Source organism: Littorina saxatilis, linkage group LG16 (assembly GCF_037325665.1).
Source record: "Littorina saxatilis isolate snail1 linkage group LG16, US_GU_Lsax_2.0, whole genome shotgun sequence".
Classification (NCBI taxonomy): Eukaryota; Metazoa; Mollusca; class Gastropoda; order Littorinimorpha; family Littorinidae; genus Littorina; species Littorina saxatilis.
Window position 1 is genome coordinate 37112365 of NC_090260.1, and position 6964 is coordinate 37119328.

Consider the following 6964-nt stretch of genomic DNA (forward strand, 5'->3'; position numbering starts at 1 on the left):
AGCTGTTATCTACAAGAATTGTTGATTTGTTTAAAGAAAATGTTAAATGAGGGGTTACATGGCAAGGTAGCTGCTTGAACAACAAACAAAACTCTTCAGTATAAGATTACTGATGATGAAAGCATTTTTGTCATCCAGTGTCTGGTAATATATATAGGTTACACACTCCGAGTTCTGAATATGCATATTTTCTCTAGGGTCGATTTTCAGGTATTACCGAGCCTATAATACCTGAAAATCTACCCGAGGGAAAATGTGCAAGATATTCAGGACGAGGTGTGTAAGCTTTTTATCCCATAGCTCCGATATTTTCATTACAAAAAAACCCTGTTTGACACAAACTCTGCGAGTGCCTGTTTTCTGCTTACCCAAACCTTCCGCGACCGCAAATTGTGTCATCAAATTCATGTGCGAAACGAGTCCCCTCTTGTCTTTTTGGCAAACGCGCCATAAAACGTCTGGTTTTGTATTCAGTCATTTATATTGCGTAAGAAAACGAATAACAGTTATTTTTAGAGTGTTGAAATGAATTTGGAAATATTATTTTGCATCGTCACCCTCTCTGACTGCTTCGGCCAACACATAATCTTCACTCAGCTCTTTTCACCCCAGCAGATTATGTGCATTCTTTGTTGTTTTATTTATTTCTTCAATGTTTATGTTTTTAGATCGTTAGCCAAACGTGAGTTTGACTTTTATACCGCAGAATATCTCAATCGTTTTGCTGAAGAAAGTAGTACCGGAGTCAACGATAAATATGCAGATGACCTCTATAAATTATTCAAATTGTACTCTGAGATCAAAGACCAAAGACAGATCGAGACTCGGTGACCATGGATTATCCTCCGGTAACCATAGATTATCCAGAATAATCACCTCCTCAGCTAACAGAGACAAAGAGGCAGGTCATGGGATAATATTCAATTGTGTGTGCTTTGCGATTAAACGACGTGACTAGCAAGACTGGAACAGGATTTACAGAATAATGAAACTATGATGGTTGGCAGAAAACCCAAAATCAGTGCCTGTGGTCTTGTGGAGACCAGATTCGGGCTGGCAGCGGAGGGGTTTTTCGGGCCCGCAGAAACGAAGAAATAAAAGTTAAGTTAATTACAGTACAATTTACAGAATTAAAGGCACAGTGCAGCTCACAGCCTTCGTTTTGCGTTTTTGTTGCAGCTGAGTGCATTTACAGTTCAATAATCCTCCTATGGTAGTAAAACAAACCCAAAACTACCCAACGACGACATATGTGAAGCTCGACAGTTTCTTGTTCACGAGAGTGCATAAATTAACCTAGTTATTACGTGGTGTTTGGTCGGAGTTCGATTCAACTGAGTGATTCCGGCCTCCATTTTGTTTTACACAAACTCATGATGATGTCTGACATAGTTTGCTAGTGACGTGTCTTTTTGTGCATGATGTGGCGATCTACCTGATCTAAATTTAGATCCAAAAATAGGTCAAGACCAGCCGGGTTCGAGTACGAAATTAATTCGTCAAAAAATCGCAGTTCTTGACTCTTTGGGTGCAAGTCAATGAAACTTGGTAGTTCTTCTAACGGATAGCTGCCTGAGGTATGACTAAAAGCCCCAGGGGCTCCGTGCACCTGGATTTGACAAGTTCAGTACCTTCAACATGTTCAACAATCAATAAGACATTTCAAGATGCAGTATGAATCATCAGCATTGATGGGACGAACATAACAAATAACTATTTGTGTCTTTCAAAATGTTCCCTGTGCATTATGTATAATCAAGGGTTTTAAAAAGACATACTCTACTGATATGTCAACAGCTGCACAAAAGTAGTTGTGCTTACAAGTTTTGCAAGAGAAACATCATGAATTGTTTTGTGAATGATGTTTCACTGATTTGCAATCTATCAGGGAATAGAGTTCCACAAAAGGGCGCCAGAATTTAGGAGACTGGACTCGCACAGGTCTTCTTCTTCTTCTTCTGCGTTCGTGGGCTGAAACTCCCACGTACACTCGTGTTTTTGCACGAGTGGAATTTTACGTGTATGACCGTTTTTACCCCGCCATTTAGGCAGCCATACGCCGCTTTCGGAGGAAGCATGCTGGGTATTTTCGTGTTTCTATAACCCACCGAACTCTGACATGGATTACAGGATCTTTTCCGTGCGCACTTGGTCTTGTGCTTGCGTGTACACACGAAGGGGGATTAGCCACTAGCAGGTCTGCACATAAGTTGACCTGGGAGATCGGAAAAATCTTCACACTTAACCCACCAGGCGGCCGCGGCCGGGATTCGAACCCTCGACCTTCCGATTAAGAGGCCGATTAACAGGTCAATTCTTAGGGTTGGGGTAATTTATTTGCTTAGTTTTCTTGAAAATTATTAATTTTGAAAGTTTGGGCAATAAGTTTAGGTGCATTTTCTGACATAAAGTTGTACATTATCCCACTTTTGATATCCAAAGATATTAATTTGATAAGAAGAATCTTAACTATTTTATGATTAGATGTGGAAAGAGATATATTTTTTAGAAGAATTAATTTAACAGCTCGTCAATGTAAACAGCCCAATTGTTTGAAATTGCAGAGTCCTACACTGTGGAAGTAAATAACTGACTGTATATACGCCTGGATAAACAGTTTCCGTGTGCGTAGGTCTAGATATTGTATAACTGTTGATAACTGTCATTTTTTTTAGATGTGTATTTACAAAGTGTATTTACTTGTTTTGGCTAAGACAAGTAATTACCAGTAGTTATTCGCAAGACTGTATGGCTAACAACTTTGGTTACATCTTGATTTCGAATTTGCAGTGTAAGAAATCTAGATGATAGATGTCGTTTTTATTCCGTGGTTAGGAGCATGCATAATTGAATTATTATTGTTGACATTTGAGACAATGAGTGTAGGTGCATTCCCTCACATAATTTTATGCATCATCTCACCTTTGTTATCCGTAAATCTTAATTTGAAAGGAAGAATCTGCAATCTGTTATAATCAGAAGTGGACAGAGATGTAATTTAAAAAGAATTTTACAGCTCGAGTGTTTCAAAATATTTGCGCTTGCAGAGTCCCACAATGTGGAAGCATAATCAATAGCCTACTGAATAGGTGTCTGAAAAAAACAGTTTCTGTGTGCCTATAGTTTAGAAAATGTTTATTTTTTGATAACTGTGTTTTTACAAAGTATATCTACTTGTTTTGACCAAGACAGGTTATCATCAATAGTTATTCCTAAGACTGTATGGCTATGAACTTTGATTTCGTATTTGCAGTGTAAGAAATCTAGATGATAGATTTTGTTGTATACTATATTTCTCGTGGTAAGAAGTATGCATTTAGTTGTATTTGGGTTCAGTGACTTATGGTTTAGTTCTGACCATTTTAGCAATCGACTAACGTTTTCTTGGAGGACTTTTGCTAGCTTAATTAGATTCAGTGATCCAGTGATCCAGTAAGATGCACAGTAAATTTAAGGTCTCAGTGTTTCGTTTACTGGTCGATTCGTACCGAGCATATGTATGTCCCTTCCCTAGTGTTTACCAAAGCTGATACATTGTTATGTCTCTCCAAAAAAAGCCCTGTATACAATGTTGTTAATTTGAGTATTTGATGAGCGTTTCCTGAGACGAAGTAATCCACTCTTTTTCTTGTTTTCCAGTTCTCAGTATGTTAAGCCAGTGATTGTGGGAAAATAAGTGACTTTTAATCTTGGTAGAGCTGAATTAGTGATAACACATCCTTGGAAACCCTGACTGACAAGGAGCCAGCCTGCCCTTGTGAATAGCTATAATGTGCATTTAGGTTATCTTTCTCTCTCTCTCTCTCTCTTGCTCTCTCTCTCTCTTTCTCTCTCTCTCTCTCTCTTGCTCTCTCTCTCTCTATCTCTCTCTCTTTCTCTCTCTCTCTTTCTTTCTCTCTCTCCCTCTTACTTTCACTCTTTCTCTGGCTCTTTCTCTCCTGTGGTGTGCATATCGTTCATATGCTATTTACCGAGCCCCACAAGTGAATGAAATACTACAAGTAGATAACACTGTTCATTGGGTCTATCGACGCCCGTTTTTAGCCGCTTGCTTCCCTTTATATGATAAACCGTCCATAGATCGTCGTTCTCCCGAACTAACTCCTCAATATGTCATCGAGAATAGAGGATTTTGGTAGAGAAATATTTTCATGCAATGACGTCAGCGCGGCCTTTTGGCGATTGTCGAATGCAATTCGTATCAATAATGTCGGTCACACTTGAAATTATCGCTACTTGATATTGCTTTCTAAACTTATACGAAGCGTAGGGTCAGTTATGAATTGAACTAGCCCCGAACAGTGAATTATAGAGAACAGTACACAAATACGAACGGAGAGACTCGGAAACTCGAGTCAGTCGTCGCCACGCTCGAGAACTCAAGTGTAACATTTGAAGTTAAAATCTCCCTCGCTATACAGTGAGACAGAATAGCTCAGTTGGTACAGCCGCGCCCGGTCATGCGCTAGCCTTTACTTTTGTGGTCCCGGGTTCGATCCGCTTCGAGGGCAATTTTATTTTATTTTTTTCTGAACTCGTAATTCTTGTATTATATTCATTTTCTTCATTCCACACGTTTTGGATGATGATGACATGAATCTAAATAATAAAAATACGTTGAATAATTATTGAGTACTTCCAGTGGGACAATATCATCCCCAGAATTACCCATTCATTGGCTCACGAAGTGTAGCCTATGCGATCGTAACTTTGTCTGTCTGTGCGTGCGTGCGTATGTGCGTATGTGCGTATGTGCGTATGTGCGTGCGTGCGTGCGTGTGTATGTCTGTGGTAGAAACTCTAACATTTGAAGACGTCACATTACATTGACGTCACATTATGACGTAAGAGGGTTAGACGTCACGCGAAGAAAGTACTGAGAGTCTCGGTCATTATTATTTTGAGCGGGCCGAGACTAGTGTACATGCAGACAGACAGATCTAGATCTAGTGTCTCGCTTTCTTGCACAGTTTCACCTATGCTCTTTCTGTGTGTGTGCGTGTGTGTGTGTGTGTGTGTGTGTGTGACGGAGTGATTTAGTTTGTGTTACTGTTTGTCGATTTCTTACGTGAGCCTTGATGGCTTCGCCTCTTGTTTTTATTTTTTAGTAACATCGGCTTTGGTGAAAATTGATTGCCCTATATAGGCAACACCGCGACTACATGTAATGATGATATCAAGAACACGTACAAAACACAAATTTATACTAACGGGGAAAACTGCGAGTTAACAAATGCTCGATTCAAAAACCCGAGCACGTGGCAGTTATGTTGGCAGTTCAAGTCTTAGTTTTCACGCTTATATTTTGTGTGCCTTGTGGCGGAGTGGTAAGACGTTTGCCTCCAAAGCCGGCGGTCTTGAGTTCGAGTCCCCTAAGATTTTTGTAGAACATGATTTTTAATAACATTTTTTCTTCTTTTCTGAACTATATATTCTTATATCCCATGACCTCCCTTCTTTGTCTCTGTTACTTCAGTATGGGTATATATGTTGTATTTTTATAGCTCAATAAATACATCATGGACTCCAAAAAATATATGATAGTGCAGATTCCGATTTGGGCAAAGGACTACTTTCCTCCCGACCTTTGACCTCGCGCCGAACAATGTGACACATTTGTATGAAGTTCTAAAATCGTATTGCACGGCTCAGAAAACCACATCAGTTGCACGCAAAAATGAATCTCAGAACTGATCTGATGTATGAGATGCAATAAGCAAAAGTTTCTTTCATTATGAAAGCAATGCAGGTCGAAAAAAACGAACATTCAACTTACAAGATAACCAGATGCTAGCGAACCAAAACAAAAACACGAGTACCCTCCCCTTGCATCGTTAGCAGACGACTTTTGAGAATCTGTCGGTAGTGTGTTTTGGTGTGCGCCTTCAGCTATCAAACATCGGCTGTTTCACGTGTTTTGCGAGCAAGTCTACTCTTTTGCCTGGCTCTGCAGTAAGTCCACATATTTTTCCGTAATCCAGTCATATTCCTTCAAAATGCAATCAATCGGCGGTGACAGACGTGTCGGTCGCGTTTTCTTCACACCCATACCAGTTTAAGTTCATCAGTCCATGCAAACACACTCGCAAAACAGTTTATCACGTAGATACATTTCAAATAGGGAGCAAATGGTTAAATCTAAACCTACATATTTGTTCCCTAAGATTTGCTTCTCTGTCAATAAGCCTAATTACACACGTTCGAGAAAAACAACGTGGAATCAATTCTGAATCGAGTAAGCCAAATGGGTCCCAAACCCGTTTCGCCCGTTCTGCCGACCTGAAACGCAAAACAAAAGAATTGTGCGCTTCAACTAAATTAATTTCTATTCGACTTCATTACTTTCTTGCAACTTATGAACCTTTACTTAAAGCTTTTAAATGGTCTGAAAGTAGTGTTACCGCGTACTTATCGATGCACTCATTCGTTTTATTTTTTCAGCGACGGTCACTTAGTTTAAGGTTGCAAAAGGGCTAAGTCTCGCTGGCAACAGTTTTACCCTGCACAGATCGCAACAGTGCCGCTAGTAGTCTACACTTTGTGTTTGATGGCCAGAGGCTCGTGTCTCCCGATGATATTCATCCGCTGGGTCTTGACTGAAATACAAGCCATATAAAAAACCACTCGTGTTGTAACCTATACATATTTTGTTCTTTTTGATTTATCCCAAAGGTTTTGAGTCGTGTATTGAAAATCGAATATAGTGCGTGAGTGCCATTGAACAGCTTTCCCACAATCCCTTATTCTATTTTTATATTCCCAAGGAAAGGTCAAAGGGCATATGCATCATCGCGTGTCGACTGCTGGTAAAGAGTAAGGCGCTTCTATTATGATAGACTTCTGCCGAGCCCTTATTACTTTTGTATTTGAAACAGTTTCTTTGGTTAATTTGAAAGTAAAAGTTTGCTCCCTTGATAATCATCAGAAGTTGTAGTACTTGTATTTAGATGTTAGCATTGCGCTC